The 19,128-nt window shown below is 42.4% G+C and overlaps 1 protein-coding gene across 4 annotated transcripts in view; it reads right to left on the bottom strand.

The window, feature by feature from the left end:
* Positions 1-19,128, bottom strand: part of MTUS2 (microtubule associated scaffold protein 2) — a 620,405-nt gene that overhangs the window by 442,926 nt on the left and 158,351 nt on the right. The window contains exon 1 of one of the 4 annotated variants that reach the window (XM_009191711.4): positions 2,152-4,888. The exons of the other annotated variants lie outside the window; for them this stretch is intronic. The gene's annotated coding sequence lies outside the window, so the exon portion shown is untranslated. Of the gene's footprint in view, positions 1-2,151; positions 4,889-19,128 lie in introns of those variants that run through there. 4 annotated transcript variants of the gene reach the window in all.

Genomic DNA, 19,128 nt, shown 5'->3' with positions numbered 1-19,128 from the left:
TGTTTAGTTGGCATCAGAAATTAAAACCCATCACATTCTAGAAAACTATTATTGATTTAAATTTTTCTGGAAAGTTAAACTAACATGCTAAAATATTGTATTGGGCAATTTCTGACGATACAGATAGTCTAGAAACTACAAAGTGTTGCTTTTCAGTACACAAAAGATCCACGTTTTCTTCTCACTTTTGCCTGCTTTGTTATGAAGGTAAGAAATCCCATACTCCAAGGATCTATGTTACAAACATTCATTTGAAGACCAGAATTGTAAAATGGTTTGTCCATTATATAAATAAGCATTTCATGCAAATCAAAACCACAATGAGATACCATCTCACACCAGTTAGAATGGCAAGCATTAAAAAGTCAGGAAACAACAGGTGCTGGAAAGGATGTGGAGAAATAGGAACACTTTTACACTGTTGGTGGGATTGTAAACTAGTTCAACCATTATGGAAAACAGTATGGCGATTCCTCAAGGATCTAGAACTAGATGTACCATATGACCCAGCCATCCCATTACTGGGTATATACCCAAAGGATTATAAATTATGCTGCTATAAAGACACATGCACACGTATGTTTATTGCAGCACTATTCACAATAGCAAAGACTTGGAATCAACCCAAATGTCCATCAGTGACAGATTGGATTAAGAAAATGTGGCACATATACACCATGGAATACTATGCAGCCATAAAAAAGGATGAGTTCGTGTCCTTTGTAGGGACATGGATGCAGCTGGAATCCATCATTCTTAGCAAACTATCACAAGAACAGAAAACCAAACACTGCATGTTCTCACTCATAGGTGGGAACTGAACAATGAGATCACTTGGACTCAGGAAGGGGAACATCACACACCGGGGCCTATCATGGGGAGGAGGGAGGGGGGAGGGATTGCATTGGGAGTTATACCTGATGTAAATGACGAGTTGATGGGTGCAGCACACCAACAAGGCACAAGTATACATATGTAACAAACCTGCACGTTATGCACATGTACCCTACAACTTACAGTATAATAATAATAAATAAATTAAAAATAAAATAAAATAAAATAAATAAATAAGCATTTCATGAATACAACTACTCATTGGGAGTATTTTGAATATATAATACTATACAGAGGATGCTGCAGGACAAGATTTTCAAACCCAAATCAATTTAATAAGTCACGGCTGGCATTTTCTTTTTAATGAGAATATATAAAAACTATCAGTGTATTACACTTTCATGGATGAGAATTATTTTCTGAAATCTTTTTCAGTTAATGCATGTACATGCATGTACGTGTGCACACATACATGTGCGTGCCCATATATCCTTTCTGAGTTGCAGACAGAAAATGTCAAAGCCACATTGTAGAATTATTTGTCATTATTTTGGGCTGGCAGGAACCAAACCAACTTCCTACTTTTGGGTAATTCTGTGTGGTCAGTCCTGGTGGAGGCAAGAAACTATACTCCACAAAAGTAGCAAAATGTGGGAGCTCCTCACCCTTTCTTTCCCCCAGGAAGGTGAGCCAGTGTTGGCTAAATGGGTGCTCTTACTTGGGCCTTTAAATCTGAAACAGATGATACGAAGACCATGATGATGGTGAGACTAGATGAGAGACAGCACCTGTGGGCAGCAGCTGCAACCAAGAATGGCAGCAGAGCCATTCATGGAGGCTGTGCCAGGGCCACAGGAGCACCCTGCCTAGTTTGTTCCCACTGCCCATGCCCAGCGCTCCCTTGCTCTTGTCCATCACCCAGGTATCCCATGGCCTTCCTTTTCTGCACAAAGTAACCACAGAAGACTGCTGCTCACAACCAAAAATATCCTAAGGAGTCTGGCCCCTATTCTGTAGGAAATGGGAAAACACTGCATATTTTTAAACAAGAAGAATGACATCTGGTGAGACAATACTAGGTATGTTGAATTAGAGACCAGAAACAGTTGGGGCAGAATAAATAGCTGGCCCAGACCAGGACTTGAATTAGGACACAAAGTGTTCAACAGGAATCCCACTTATATGCCTGAACTACATTTAAAAGGGGCAGACGTGTATAGGAGACGGAATTCAAGACTGTAAGCTGAAAAGATCCAGTGAGGCTAGCACAGAGCACGGCTAAGCGCATGGACTCCCTGGACTTGAATCCAGACTTACCAGCTGGATGCACTTGAGCTGGTTACTTGATCTATCTGTGCCTCAGTTCTGCCATCTGTAAAATGGGAACAATGATAGTACTTTACTCACAGAGTTGCTTCATGAAAACTAAATCAATTAATTTATGCAAAAGGCTTAGAAGTGTTAGGCACACAGTAAGCAGCATATAACTGTTTCTTAAATTAAAACATAAAAAAAAAAAAAAGTCCCATCCATTCCAATCTCTGTAGCAAAGCTGTTGCTTCTGGTGTAACTTGGGGACTGAACTCCCAGTGTGTTGCTCTTCTTGACCTATTTTAACTGTACTTTTAGTTGTTTATAGTTCTGTAGGGAAAGGCTTTCACAATAGGGTTGGTGCGCAATTGGAGTCTAATATTTGAGTATCTTACATTGGTATTCACGAATATATTCACTGCTAAAGTTCAAAGGTGCTCTATTACCTAGCATCGCTGGGGAACTAAGTGCACCAGATAAACTGATTTTCTAGCAACTGAAGCATATTTAAGAGCCAATTCACTTTAACGTTTGAATTATGTTGAGAGAGAGCTTGTAAAATGTACTGTAGAATTCTCTAGTTTCTGAAAGAGTGCATCAAAAGTAATCTAATATTTTCATGGTGACTTAAGGCGATCATTTTGAACATTGGTCACTGAACTTAGGCTGTAATAGCATGATGATCTAATGGAGGGGTTAACCACTATGATTTAAGGATCTGTTAGCTCCTAAACTATTTGCTCAAATATGACTGTATGAAAGCCCTTGCATCTCACTTTTTACTTTAATTTTCTCTGCATCTGCCCCTGCTATTAACTGTTACATCCTGCAACTATCACTACTTCAGCTTCAAAACAGAACTTTTCCTATTTTCTTATCATCTGGAGCCACTTTGTAATAGATAATCAAATTCTGTAGAAAGCATGTAGTACATAGTATATATGCATATATAGTGTATCAATTGTGGTATAAGCAGGAAACACCAGCCAAGAGCAGAAAACATATACTGTACATTTTGGGAAATCCACTTAGCCTACTGTCTAAAAACTGTTCCCAGATGTTTACTGTTAAGACAGCTGAGGCTGCCAAAAGAACAGGGTCATTTTGCTGAGTGATGAGTGACAGCTGAAGTGAAGGAAGGTAGGCTCTCCCTAAGCCCCAGACATATGTGTAATACAGCCCACTCAATATCTTCATTCATTTCCTATAACTGCTGTAACAAATTACCACAACTTACTGGATCAAGACAACACAAATTTATTATCTTGCAGTTCTGGAAGTCAGAAGTTCAAGATGGGTCTTAAAAAACAAAAGTCACGGCATTGGCAGAGCCACATTCTTTCTGGACACTACAGGAAGAATCCATTTCCACGCCTCTTCCAGCTAGAAGCTGGGGAAACGTATGTCACAAAATGTGAGATACAGAGGCTACCTGCATGCTTAGCTGTGGCCCCTTCCTTCAACTTCAAAGCACGTCATTCCAGCTTCTGTTTTGATCATCACATCTCCTCCTCTGACTGTGACATTCCTGCCTCCCTCTTACAAGGATCCTTATGATTTCATTGGACCTACTCAGATAATCCAGGATAATCTCTCCAACTCAATATCCTTACCTTAATCACATGTGCAAAGTCCCTCTTGCCACATGAGAGAACCTACTCACAGGTTTCAGGGACTGGGATATGGACATTTTGTGGGGGGCCACTGTTCTGCCTGCCACAATGGCATAGATGTTGAACAGATTTCAAGCTTAACTTGCACAAAGCTAAGCTGCTGATATTTCTGCTCACTCCCACCACCTCTGTCCAAACCTGCTCTACCAATATCTGCCTGCATTTCAGTTGATGGCAAGCTCATCCTTCCATTCGCTCAGGGTAAAGAGCCTGGAGTCACCCTTGACTCCTCCTTTTCTCTCACATTCCACATGCAACCTGTCATCACGTTCTGTCAGGTATCTTTTTAAAAACAGATCCAGCATCTGACTACTTCTCCCAACCTCCATAGCCACCACCATCAAAGCTACCATCTTTCCTCAGTGAGATCCCTAGAACGATGTCCCAGATTCCATCCTGTGGTTTATAATGAACCCTATAGCTAGAAGGACCTTTTTAAAAATGGAAATTAGATCATATCACTGCTCTCTTCAAGCCCCTCCAGTGGCTCTTCATCTCACTAAGAATAAAAGCCAAAGTTCTTACGAGAAGGATCCCAGCAAAAAAGGCAAGAAAGAGTGGTTTTCCAGGAACTGAATGCTGCTCAGTGTGGCCTGAATAATCACTGTGAGAGGCAATGACAGATAAGCATGTGCATATGGGCAAGGGCTGGCACCCTCCCTATATTAAATAGCCTGATCCTACCCTAAGGACTGGAGAAAGCTGCTGACAAGTGTTCAGCAGAACCGGGAAACAACCATCTCTGTACTTTGGGAACAAAGCTCTGGCTGCAGCCTGAGGACAGGTTAGAGCGGGCCCAGCAGAAGGAGACTGGGAGGCTATTGGAGGTATGCAGTAGTAAAGAGAAGACAATGGCAGCAGAGGGAAAGGAGAGTGAAAATATTTGTGGCTATTTAGGAGGCAGAAGTGGCAAAACTTGGTGGTGGCTCAGATGTGAGGTCAAGGATGACATCCAGGTCCTGACTTCAGTGAATGGACTTGATATGTTTAAAGTGCTAAAAGAAAAACACTGTCGGCCGGGCACAGTGGCTCATGCTTGTAATCCTAACACTTTGGGAGGCCGAGGCAGGTGGATCACCTGAGATCAGGAGTTCGAGACCAGCCCGGCCAACATGGCAAAGCCCTGCTCTACCAAAAATATAAAAAATTACCCGGGTGTGGTGGCATGCACCTATAATCCCAGCTACTTGGGAGGCCGAGGCAGGAGAATCGCTTGAACCCAAGGGGTAGAGGTTGCAGTGAGCTAAGATCGCACCACTGCACTCCGGCCTGGGCAACAAGAATGAAACTCCATCTCAATAAAAAAGAAAAAAAATAAAAACACGGTCAACCAAGAATCCTATGGCCAGCAAAACTGTCCTTCAAAAGTGAAAAGAAAATTAAGACATTCCCAGATAAACAAAAGTCAAAGATATTCAGAGTAACCAAGGCATGAAATCCACCTAAGTATCCATCAACAGATAAATGGATACAGAAAATGTGGTAGATATGCACAACAGAATACTATTCAGCTATTAAAAAGAATGAAATACTGTCATTCGTAACAACACGAATGAACCTGGAGGACATTATGTTAAGTGAAGTAAGCCACACACATAAAGACAAATACCACATCATGTCATTCATATATGGAATCTAAAAAAGTTGGTCTCATAGCAATAGAGAGTAAAATAGTGGTTACCAGAGGCTTGGGGGGATGGGGCAGAAGAGGATGAGGAGAAGCTAGTCAATGGGTACAAAGTTACAGTTAGGAGGAATAAGTTCTGGTGTCCTATTGTACAGTAGGATGACTATAGTTAACAATAATATAATGTATATTACCAAATAGCTAGAAGAGAGAATTTTGAATCTTCTCACTACAAAGAAATGATGAATGTTTATGACTGATTTGCTAATTGTCCTGATTTGATCATCACACAATTATGCACATACTGAAATATCACATGGTCCCCTAAATATGTATATTTGTCAATTAAAAGTAAAACTTTCAAGAATTAAATAAATAAATGTAAGCCCTGTGGAAACCACAAAAAAATCAACTATAGAATATACATAAATGAAAATGAGAAGGAACGAAACTAAAATATTTCACGACAAAGAAAATCAACCACGCAAAAAGAAGATAGTAACACATGGTACAAAAATAGACACATAAACCAATGGAATAGAATACAGAATCCAGAAATAAAGCCACACATGTACAGCCATCTGATCTTCAACGAAGTCAATGCGATAAGCAAGGGGGAAAGGAATCTTTATTCAATAAATGATGCTGGGATAGCTGGCTAACCATATGCAAAAGAATGAAACTGGACCCCTACCTTTCTCCAGATAAAATTAACTCAAGATGGATTAAAGATTTAAACATAAGACCTCAAACTATAAGAATCATAAAGAAAATCTAGGAAACACCCTTCCCTCAAGAGGGACCTAATTAAACGAAAGAGCTTCTGCACAGTAAAAGAAACTATCAACAGACAATGCACAGGAGAATAACGAAGTAACGGGCATGGGCAAAGATGTAAAGAAACTGAAACACCTGTGCATTGTTGGTAGGATTATAAAATGGTACAGCTGCTAGGGAAAACGGTATGGCAATTCCTCAAAAAATAAAATAAAATTAGAATCACCATATGATCCAGCAATCCTACTTCTAGGTATACACAGAAAGAATTGAAATCAGAATCTCAAAGAGATATTGGTATACTTGTGTTTACAGCAGCATTGGTCACAATAGCTAAAATGTGAAATCAACCAAAATATCTTCCTATGGATAAATGGATAAACAAATATGATATATACATGCAACGTAACATTATTCAGCCCTTAAAAAGAAGAAAATTCTGGCACATCCTGCAACATGGAACTTTGAGGACATGACACTGAGAGAAAAAAAAATCAACAAAAAAGCAAATACTGGTGGTGACAACAAATACTGTATGATTCCACTTACATAAGGTACCTAGAGTCATCAAATTCACTGAAAGTAAAACGGTCATTGCCAGGGGCTGTGGGGAGAGAAGAAAAGTTGTTTAACAGGGACAGTTTCGGTCTTGCAAGATGAAAGAGTTCTGAAGATGGATGTGCTGATGGTTGCTCAACAATGTGAATGGAGTTAATGCCATTAAACTGTACGCTTAAAAATGGGGAAGACAGAAAATTTTATGTTATGTGTATTTTGCCACAATAAAAAGAAAATTTCAAATATGAGCAACTAGGACTGGATTGTCCAAAGGCCCAGGGGAGCTTGCGAGGGATGGCCAAACTGAGTCTTAGAAATGGTCAGGCAAAACCCAAGCTGTTGGAAGTGGCCGTGAACCACTGAAAATACAATTATTAGGGAAACAGTCATTAGTGCCTTCCCGGAAGTATGCAAGTGTGGGATACGTTCACAGTACGCAATACTGTGAAATCTCCCTACTTCTAGTCCGTGTGCAGCCATCAAAAACATCTCTCCTCATCCCCCACCAGCTGGAAAAGGCTGCTCAGACTAGGCCAGTCCTAGTTCCCTCCTTCACCTCCTCCTCCCTCCGGCAGTCCTCATATCTGCTGTCTTTTGGCTCTGAAACCAAACAGTAACATCAACTTGCCACCATGGACAAAATATTTGTTGAAATAGCAATGTCTTTCTTTCTTCTATTTTCCCTTTCTCCACCAACCTCCCCCAAGCAGGCTCCGTGATTCCCAGTCCCTAGGGAGCTTTGTGACTGTAGAGGAGGAACTGCTGGTAAGACACTTCCCTTCCTGGTTTTGGTTTCCAAATGCTTAAGCCCATGGAGGGGAAAAAAAGTTTCAGGCAAGAAGAGGTATCACTGTGGGAACTATAGAGAAGAGAAGGGAGACTGAGAGAGTCCCCCAGAGTAAATTTCCCAGGCCCACAAAGGAGCGGACTGTAGTTCCTAGAGGTAGGCAGGATTTGTGCTGGCTGCTCTCAAAGCCAGCTGAGCCTAGAAAGGGAGGAGTAGCTGCAGCCAAGCCTAGGCTGGGCTCCAGGACTGCACAAGTTCCCAGGTATAGAGACAGAATCACACTGGCTGATCCTAAGAAACCCTTGACATCTCAGAGGTAACTGCTGTAGACCTGAGACACAGGACCAGAGGGATGTCCCTACTGCCTGGGTGCTGCCTCCAACCCAGGACCTTTACACAAAGGGGAAGGAGGGAAAAAGTGATAAAAAGTAGCCAGGTTTAAAGCTCCTGCCAGCCCAGAGCAGGAAAAAAGGCTCACAGTCGAAATTAAATCAATTTTTTTTAAAAACTGAAGAGACAAACCGAAGTTTCATAACTGGTATACAACCTCGATGGAAAGAAAATAAAGAAAACAGCTGGGACAGGGAGGACAAGTCTAACCTACACACATGTGACCCTGTGATGTTTATTCACATTCTATCCCACATGGTCAAGAGCAGCACAGACCCTAACTGCATACCTTAACATAGCAGCAGTCTTAAATGAGCAAAAATTTTTAAAAGTCTAGCCCTCAAGCATGCACTGGGTCACCTGCCTCATCTTGTTCCTCTGCCCAGCAGCAGCAGCTTGTAAATATGTGAATGTGATCATGACAGTTCTCCACTAAGCAGTTCCCTCTTGCTCTTAGAGCAAAACGCACACTCTTGAGCAACCGTAAAAGTCCTTCACTCTCCAACCAGGACTGAACTTGCCAATACCATCCCCCCATCCTCTCACATGGACTCAGTCTCTAATCACATAGAAAAGAGTCACTCCAGGCCGGGTGCAGTGGCTCAGGCCAATAATCCCAGCACTTTGGGAGGCCGAGGCGGGCAGATCACGAGGCCAGGAGATCGAGACCATCCTGGCTAACATGGTGAAACCCCATCTCTACTAAAAATACAAAAAATTAGCCGGGCGTGGTGACGGGCGCCTGTAGTCCCAGCTACTAGGGAGGCTGAGGCAGGAGAATGGCGTGAACCCGGGAGGCGGAGCTTGCAGTGAGCCTAGATCGCGCCACTGCACTCCAGCCTGGGAGACAGAGCAAGACTCGGTCTCAAAAAAAAAAAGAAAAGAGTCAGTTCATAAACATACCAGCTCCTTCCAGAGTCCCAGGCCTCCAACATCTCCCTGGCTTGTCATTCCCCACACCTCCAACCCACCTTGTGCCTGGCACACAGTAGTTCGTAGACACATGTTAAACGAGTGACTCACTCAGTGAAGCCCCAATCCACAAGACATCTTCCTGCCAGTTCACAACACCTCCCAGGCAGCAGAAGATTCCAGTACCTCCTCCCATATAAGCCCTGGTTAGGAAAGTAGAGTAGGGAGCCGAGGGGCCAGGCACACAGGCCAAATCTGACCCCGATAGGCATTTTATTTGACCCTCACAATGTCATGATTTAAACTCATTATCAATATGCACAAATCAGGGAATTCTGCAAAAAAACAGCCCGAGGCCTGACTTAAGTTAGAGAATGAGACAACCTGGCATACGTGGCCCTGCAATCCCACACAGCAGCTGGCTCTCTAGAGGGCTGCATGGGCTTCCCTGTTCACCCCATCCTCACCCCTCATACTGTCTCCCCAGCAGAAGACATGAGGCGGCTGCCATCCACCCTCGTCCTCCCAGCCAGCCTCCTGTGGGCCCTGTGGACACCTGTAGAGAGGACTGCTGGAGCAGAATACCCAACCCTCATCAAACTGTGACCCAGCTTCACAGACTCCTCCATTCCCATCCTCAACAAGTCAAATCTAAGCATCTTCACACCTGTGACCTCCTCCTTCTTAGAGTTTGCTGAGGGACAATTTTCTGGGCTTGGGAAGCTGGCAAGGGACTTTGTTAATGCAGCCAATTTTGTATTCAGTGTCTTAGCTGTATGTCTGAACTATATATGCTCCCCTAAAATTTCCTCATACATGTATCCCTTATCTAAAAAGGGGTCACTATCTTGGCCTCATTTTCACAGCTCCTTTCACTGGGTGAGTCTTGGGCAAGATGAGAATTCATCTGCAAATGCCCAAATTACTAAGCAACCATTTTCCCCAGCCTGCCTGGACTCTGTGGCTCTTTCATATATCAACAGCTGACCCAGTGTGTAGATTCTCAGCTCCCAGCACTCCACCAGCTTCACAAATTTTATAAAGCATGCCCAACAGAGCATCTTAAGTTACCAGGAATCAATAAAAATCTCCCTCGGCAGACAGGTCTAAGCCAATGAAACCGTTAACAAGAAAGCATTTGCATCTCTTGATTAGGAGCTAGTCCAAAACCAATTGACTCAAAGTACAGCCAAGTTGGTTTACAAACAATTGCTTTTGATTACAAGGAAAGCTAAATGAGCAACATCTTCCTGCTGGAAAGAGGCTTATTCTCATATTAAACTAATATTTTAGACATGAGCTTCCATCACTTCAAGCTACATTAAATTCAGGGGGGAAATAGAAATATTTCCCCCCTGAATTATGCAAAACCTTCTGTAATTTTTAGTAGACATAAATATACTCCCCTTTAATAAAAATGCTCCCTCTGAAGAATGCCTCAGGTCTTTGTCTACTCCAAAGGCAACTCTTTGAATATCTGATAATTAATGGACTTCTAACATTTTTGTGTTAAAAGGGATAATGACATTTTTGAAATAACTGTCTATATTCAGTGAACACTTTGTACACTCGGTTTACTAAAAGCTTCGTTAGTGGTGCTATACATTTAGATTTCATTGTTCTTCCTGATCTGTTGGCTCACAAATCCATTTCTCTAGTTTTCTGTTTTCTCCAAAATGAATTAATAACTTCTCTAGTAGTACAGTAGGGGTAGAAATGGAAAGGTAAAGTGATTCCTAAAAGATTATCACTAATGAGTATGACACTTTTGCTTTACAACACATCTGTACAAAATGAATTCCCCGGGAACAAACAGATTTTCAGAAGCACAAAGACGTGATGACATGGCCAGGTAGGTGCATATGTCATTGACACTTTGCAACTAGAAAAGTTAAAAACTAGCTGAGCTCAAGTCTTGGACATCATAAAATTCTCCACTATTCCTGCTGCGGTATCCTCACACCCCTAATGTAACACAATCCATACACATCCTCGCTTTTGTCCCTCCAGTCCCAGAAACAGAAGTTCCCTACACATGGATTCTTAGGCTATTTCTTCCTGTCTCTATCCTAATTGCTAATCATTTCACTTCTCAACACTGGCTGTAAAATGAGATCACTTTTTCATTTTAAACCATTCTGCTACCTGGGTCCCTCCTCCAGACATTCTGACTTCATTGTTCCAAGGTATGGCCTGGGGTTTAGGATTCTCTGTGCACAGCCAAGGTAGAGAGTAATGCAGGATCTATCCCCCTAGCCCAGAAGTCACAAACTCACAGCTTGTGTGCCCAAATGGCCTGGTGATATGTGCTTTTTGTTTTTTGGTAAAAAACACAAAAACTTTACCGTTTTAACCATTCTTAAGTGTACAGTTCTGCAGTATTAAAGACATTCACATTGGTCTGCAATGGGATGTGTGCTTTTTATGGAAGCACATGTTATTTTAAACGTGTTTATAATTTGGCACATTTCACATAAAAATCCAGATGTGTGGACTCTGGCAACAGAAAGCTAATATGGTCTCCCAGCAGCAGTCAGCTGGGACAGGATGGTGGTGGCCCCCTCTAGGCAGGGCATGTGTCTCAGGGTTGGCCCCCACCCCAAAGTTGCTTCCAGCCTGGTTCCCACAATCTTTACCTTGGTCTGTCAGCAGGGCCAAGCTTCCTCAAGCCTCAAAGTGTCCTGTCTTTTCATCTCATGTCTCTTTCTAGCTGCCCAACCCCATCTCCTTCCTCTCCCTCATCTCCTATTTATTCCTCAAAGCCCTGATATCCAGCTTTCTCCCCCTCTACTAGGCTGAAACAGCCCTCGCGAAGATCAAAGACTTCATGCTGCCACTGTGCAATGCGACTCGAACTCTCTGTGCTGCACTGGATGTGCTGCATCCTTCTGGAGCCTCTGTCCACACCCTCTGTGTGTCTCCACTCTTCTCCATCTTTTCACCCAGGGTTGCCTCCTGCCATAGACACGGAAGATTTCCTGCATGCTCAAGGTTCACTACCACCTGCAGGCTGACAAGTCCAGATCCAGTGGACGAGACCAGAGCTCCAGGAGAGTCTGAGGGGTCCAGCTTTGAGTTCCCAGCTCTGTCACTGAAAACTGTGATTTTGGGGCCAATTATTCAGCCTAAGCTCCAATATCTCCATCTACAAACTGAGGATAATAATTCCCACTCCAAAACACCATGGGAGTATGTAACAATGTACACAAAGCTCTAGACTAGAGCATGGCTGTCCAGCCAGCTTTCTGTGAGGATGGATATGTCCCACATCTGTGCTGTCCAATACAGAAGCCACCAGGTATATGCAGCTACTGAGCACCTGCAATGTGGCAAGTGTGACCAAAGAATTAAATTCTTAATTTACATGGGACCAGTGGCTCCCCAGCGGACAGCGCAGCTCTGGAGTGATAAACACTGAACACACATCAGCAGACACAGCTATCAATACTGTCACTATTCACAAAGGGAATAGTAATATCAAGCTGTTGCAGCTCAAGCCTCCATCTAAGACTTGGACTCTGCAGGAACAGATCTCAGCCAAACTTGATGCCTGGTCCTGTTAGAGGAGTCTGTGCTCGGGAGAGTAACCCAAAATGCATCAGGGGACACGGTGAACTTTAAGGAATTGTTTTGTCTTAGTTCATTGCATCTGGTGAGAAAGCAGGCATGCAGCCACAGTCTCCAGGACGCTGGGGGTAGCATCTTTAACACAACCAAGTGGAGGCCCAGCTGCTGGGTTTCCCTGTGGGCTCTGAAGCCAGGAAGCCAGTGCCCACCTAGTGTATGCATCAGGGACTCTGCTCTACACAGCAGGCAAGTTCTTATATCCTGTGTCTGTTAACACCTCTCCATGAATCGCCATCACCCTTAAGACCAACTCTCATCTAGGGGTGTACCGGACACCTCCATATGGATCCCCACAGGCCCCAACAGCTCCCAACTTAGCCTGCCGTCTATGCCCACTCCCAAGGCCCACTCTCCTTCCTGCCCCCATCATCCCAACCCACCAACGCTGGGCCATCCTAGATGCTGCTTTAGACCCAGATAACTTCTTACAATCTTAAGGGAAACTTCGGAAGCCATCATCTCCTATGTTCTGTTTCTATAAATGAAGAAACCAAGTAAGGTCAAGAGAGGTCCATTCATCAGAGTTCTAGAGAGACAGAGATTGAGATTTATTTTAAAGAATTAGCTCACACAATTATGAAAGCTGGCAAGTCCAAAAGCTGCAGGGTGGGCCATCAGGCTGGAAAACAGGGAAGAGCTATGCTGCAGTTGGAGTCCGAAGGCTGTCTGCAGGCAGAATTCCCTCTTGCTCAGGAGAGGGCTATCCAGGCCTTCAACTGATTGGATGAGGCCCACCTACATTATGGAGGATCAATCTGCTTTACTCAAAATCCTTCCATTTAAATGTTAACCTCATCCAAAAATATCCTCACAGAAATATCCACAATAATCTTTGCCCACATATCTGGGCCCAGCCGAGTTGACACAAAAAATTAACCATCACAGAGTTGAAGTGACTTAAACAAGGGCACTGAATTAAAGCCAGGGAAAAACCAAAGATAAAGCTTTAAAAAAAAAAAAAAAAGTATCATTTCTTCCTTCTTCCTTTGCTAAAATATTTTAAAATATAAGGAACAAATTTTGATAAAATGCATTTATATCTGGAATGAGAATAGACAATGGCTACTTATTAACATCCCCAGTTATAATAATATACCAAATTATCATTTATTGAGTTTCTAAAGACCACACTCTGTGCCAACTGCTTTCAGTACAGTATCCCATTTAGTCATGACAATGAACCTATGACATTGTGGTGGATTTTTGCAACTACTTTGTGTTCTGCTTTCAAAGAAATAAAACTTTGTGTAGCATGCATATACAGCCAGTTTCAAAGATGTGTCTGAATTGGGATATTTTTCCGTCTAAAAATCAAAATCAAAACATTAAGCTCCGATATCTGGGAACGTCCATACATATTTCTGGACACTAACATATAGTTCTCTCAGGTGGCTGGCAACAATATCAGCTCCAAAAGGTTGACACATGAATCAGCTCTTAGGAATCTTCTCCTAATCTGGGGCATTCTTCAGCCATTCCAAAACAAACAAAAGCCACACATTTGCTAATCTGGGTTTATTCTGTTATTTTAGACAACACAGGCACTACCAAAGTCCACAATCCCTTATCCATTATCCTGAATGCCAAAAGATCTAAAAGCTGAGAGGTTGTTTTTGTAACTCATTTGACAGAAAAACATAAGCCAAATGTATGAAGCTATTTATAGTCTTTTTGAGAAATCCCATTTAGCGTGAATGCCCATGTTTCACTTCAGAAATAACATACTTGATAGAGGGCACTGCCCTAGCCCTTCTTTAGGAATGTAATGTTATATACAACACAGGCACAATCTAAAAACCTGAAGTGCAAATTCATGCACAGATTTGGCCCAGAGGGTTTTACAGAAAGTATTGAGGACCTCCTTTATCCTCATTTGACAAATCGGGTCATAGGCGTTCAAAAAGAGCCCAAATACAGCTCCATCAGATGTCAGTCCCAGAACGGGTCATAGGCACACTGATCTTCTTCACGCAGTGACGGAGAGTGCGCTGCAAGCTGTGATGCGGCACTGGAAGCCATTAATTCTGTCTTGAGGACCAGGAGTCAGAAGCACTGAGAAGGTGAATGATTTGCTCAAACACACCTGGTCTCATCAAAACCAGATGCAGAAGTCTCATAAAGACCCCTTTTATTGATTCTAGGAAGCAACCAAAACTTCCCCCAGAAGGAAGAAAGGGAAGGAGGGGTAGAGGGAGAGAGGAACAAATTTAGAGTCTCATTTTTCCCAAGAGATTCTCAACTGCATGAGATTTCCAAAACCAATGATAATTTAGCACCCTTCCCCTAATTCTTCACATCCTCCCCTCCCCGCCTGCCTGAGCAGAATGCAGACACCACGCAGAATTCAGCAAAGTTCACATGAGTGCTCGGCAATCGTCCTTAACTCAAGTGCATCAGGTAGCAGAAACTGGCAAGGAGAACTCCCCTTGTCCCAGGGAGCAAAGAGAAGGGAAAGCGGAATCTGTGGTCAAGTCCACTGAACATGGAGCTGGAGGCCGGTAAAGAAACAAAGTGGGTGAGAAGCCACATAAGCAGAGAGTGGAGAGACAGAATCCAGAGCAAAGCAAGAGAGCACCCAAACAACTGCGAGTGCCGTGCTAATTTGCACCTGCAGTCAGTCCTTCCTGCCGTAAGCTGCGATTAAAGGTTAAGGTGCTTGGCAGCAGTGATAAAGCAGCCTTTTAGTCTTAGTAGTTGTTAAACTGATTGAGACAGAGTGCTCTAGAGCCCTGGCTCTCAAATTTGAGCAGATGTTAAAACACAGATTGCTGGCTCCATCCCCAGAGTTTCTGGTTCCAAGGGCCTGGGGTGGGAACCAAGAGTCTGCATTTCTAACACATTTTCAGATGGTGCTGCTGCTCCAGAAAAATGCTAGTCAACAGAAATACAACGAAAGCCATACATGAAATTTTAGATTTTCTAGTAGCCACAATAACAAAATTCCAGTCAAACAAGTGAGATTAATTTTAATAATACATTTCATTGACCCCCAATAAATGTTATTTCAACATACTATCAATATAAAATTATTAATGAGGTATTTTACATTGTTTTTCTCAGATGAAGGCTTCAGAATCCAGCATGCATCTTACAGTTACAGCACATCACCATCTGGATGAGCCACACTGGGAGTGCACAACAGCCGCACATGGCTTCTGGCCACTGTCCTGGACAGAAGTTACAGAAGATCGTCACTGTACGTGAATGACAATGCATGTAGCAGGAAGATTAGCTTGATGGTCACGCAAGTGATGGCATATGAGAGAAGTCGGGCCACTCTGGAGCGATGGAGAGGAGAACCTGCCAGGGACCTCTGTGTGAGGAACCACCCACTACAAGGGTGCCTTCTTCACACCCACCCAAAGGAGATGACAGCCAGCCTGCCTTGGCTTTGCAGGTAAAAATCTGCTGGCTTTAGCTCACTCCCCTTGAATTTTCCTTAAGATTATGTTTTTATGGTAAGATATCCATAACATAAAACTTGCCATTTTAGCCATTTTAAAATGTATTCACTAGTTCAGTGGCAGTAAGTATATTGTTCTGCAGCCATCACCACCATCCATCTCCAGAATTCTTTCCACCTTGCAAAACTAAAACTCTATACCTATTAAACAATTCCCCCACGCCGCTCTCCCGGACCCCTGGCAACCACCCTTCTACTTTCTGTCTATGAATTTCACCACCCTACGTGCTTCATCTGAACGGAATCACATAGTATTTGTCTTTTTATGACTGGCTTATTTCCTTTACCATCATATGCTAATATGCTCAAGGTTCATCCATGTTGTAGCATGTGCAGAATTTCCTTCCCAAGGCTGAGTAATATTCCATTGTATGTACAGACCCCATTTTGTTTATCCATTCATCCAAGTGTCACAGGGCAGTTACGTTGCTTCTATCTCTTGGTTATTGTGAATAATGCTGCTGTGAACAGAGGTCTACAAATATCTGTTTCGGTCCCTGCTTTCAATTCTTTGGGATATAAAGCCAGACGTGAGATTGCAGGATCAGATGGTAATTCTATGTTTAATTTTTTGAGGAACCTCCATACTGTTTTCCATAGCAGCAGCAGCAGCATTTTACATTCCTACCAATGGTGCACAACTGTTTCAATTTCTCCACATCTTGCTATTTTCTTTTTTTTTTTTTTAATAATAACCACCCTCATGGATGTGAAGTAGTAGCTCACTGTGCTTTGATGAGCATTTCCCTAATGACTAGTGATGTTGAGCATTCTTCTGATTTTGACTCTTGACCTCTGCTGACTTTTGCATCCACCTCCCATCCTGGACCCAGAGAATGTGCCGTTTTCCATCTGTCTTCACTGTCTTCCCGACCCTGCACCCTACTTACCTGTGGAACCTTCTGTTCTTGCCCAACTAAACATTCTTTTTACTTGGTCCAGATGCAGCAGACATTTACGCTGGCCATTAACTGGCATCCTCTGTCACAGCCAAGACTGATTCACCATGTAAGAATCCTTTCCCTATGCCACAAAGAAACAAGGGAGAATCCCTCGGGCATGCAAGAAAGGCTGGGGCACTGGGAAGCAATTATCTGGGCTCCCCATTCCCTCCAGGTAAAATGGAACCAGATCAGCTCACACCCACTTGAGCCTTGGGGTGACACAATGGTGGGCCACACTCACCCTGAGCCCCTGACCTTGGCATCTGCAAGATCTCTAAAACAAGCCAGATGAAGCCGTACAGGACCACAGTTTCCTGAAGCGGCACGGCCACCAGTGACAGCTAGAAAAGCGCAAGTGACGCAGGGGTCACTGGGCAGGAGGCCCATCGGCAAGTGCCACTCAGATCACGCTGCCCTTGCCCAGAAGAGAAGCCAGACCAGGCAAGACATCTTTCCCAGAGCTCAAGGGAAACAACACTGGGAACTCTACTTTTTTTCCATCACTTTTTTCATTTCTCTTTTATTGAGCTATAATTTACATATGGTGAAATGTACTCCTTTAAGTGTATAGTTCTACGAGTTCTGAAAAACACATAAAATCCTGTAACCACCACCATAATCAAGATATAGAACAGTCCCATCACCCTCCAAAATTTCCTCCAGCTCCTTTGTAGTTAACCCTCCCTATGCCCTCAGCCCCTGGAAACTACCTACACATTTGTTGTTTCCATAGTTTTACCTTTTCCAGAATATCTTTATGAATAGAATCATACAACATGTAGCATCTGAGACTGTCTTTTTTCTTTCCTCATTTTATCTAAATTTTTTTAGATTAATCCCTGTGGGTTCATATATTAGTAGTATGTTTATTTAACTGTTATGCTTTTTATTGTGGTAAAATATACATAACGAAATTTATCATTTTAATCACACTGAAGTGTACAGTTCCATGACACTACATACATTCATACTGCTGTGCAATCATCAGTGGCTTCACTTTTAAAGACTGGCCTCATTAAAGGATTAATTTTGAATTTTAATTCCATTCAAGGTCTCCTGAGAAAAACTGGAAAGTCTTATACGGCATATTCTGTCAGCAAAGTTAACATTAAGTCAAGACATGTCCCAGATTACCTGGCAAAGTCCCAGCTTACGCCTGTTGCCCTAGTGTGGCTATTAATAGAACCGCTTTCCACTCTCAGAAGTGCCCCGATTAAGACAATACATTACACGGCCGTGCTTGCCACAGGAAAATAGTTTGCTTTGAACATTCCTGGTGAGAAAGCAAAATTCTATTCTAAAAAACAAACAAACGACAACAACAGAAACACTCTGAGGAATAATCTGACATCTATCAAAATTATAAATATCGATCCAACCATCTCATTTCTGAGATTTTATCCTACACATATACCTACACATGCATATAAAATATCACAGCAGTGTCTGTACAAGAAAAACATTAAACATTGGAAACAATCCAAGTAGCCATCCCCATGAGCTAAGAAGCAGCTACCTATTTTCTGATAAGGGCAACTGCTCTAGGATATACCCTTAAGTGAGGAAAATAAACAAAAGCAACATATATACTACACTATTTTTATATAAAAAGGGGAGTAGGGAGAAGCACAATACATATTTTCATAAAGAACCGCCTCCAAAGATCCTGGGAAAATACACAGAAACTAGCATGTTGGCCTATGGGGTGGAAGGGTAGGATGGGGCAAACGAAAATGGGGTTGGCAGTAAAACTTCTTGAAGCATACCTTCTAATGTCTCTCTTAACTTTTTCAACAATGGAAACAAATATATTATCCATTCAAAAACAATTAATTAAAAAGAAAAACTAGGGTGAAACGTTCTTGGGAAAAGAACTGCCAACGTTAATGGCATGGACTCTATTGTAATCAATTTATTTTCAATATTCGCAAAATCAATACATTTACCTTATAAACAATGAATATATTCAAAAGCTCTCAAATATCAGGAAAGTGACTTCCTTTTCAAAATTCATCATCTAATTATTCCTTTTCAAAATGCATCATGTAGTTGGCCTAAGCATGAGAAAGTTCCTTTTGATGATTTGCTTTAAATTTAAACATATCATCTCCAAAGCAAGAGAGTACCTCCTTAATTCTCTTCTGGGTGCTATGCTTACTTTTTTAAGGGAGCACTGGTTCTTGATAAATTGAATCATTGTAAAGTCCCCCTCCCCAAAAAAAGGT

This window comes from Papio anubis, chromosome 15 (assembly GCF_008728515.1).
Source record: "Papio anubis isolate 15944 chromosome 15, Panubis1.0, whole genome shotgun sequence".
In the NCBI taxonomy this organism is placed as follows: Eukaryota; Metazoa; Chordata; class Mammalia; order Primates; family Cercopithecidae; genus Papio; species Papio anubis.
The sequence above is the reverse complement of the archived record's forward strand: the minus strand, read 5'-3'. Positions and strand labels throughout refer to the sequence as shown.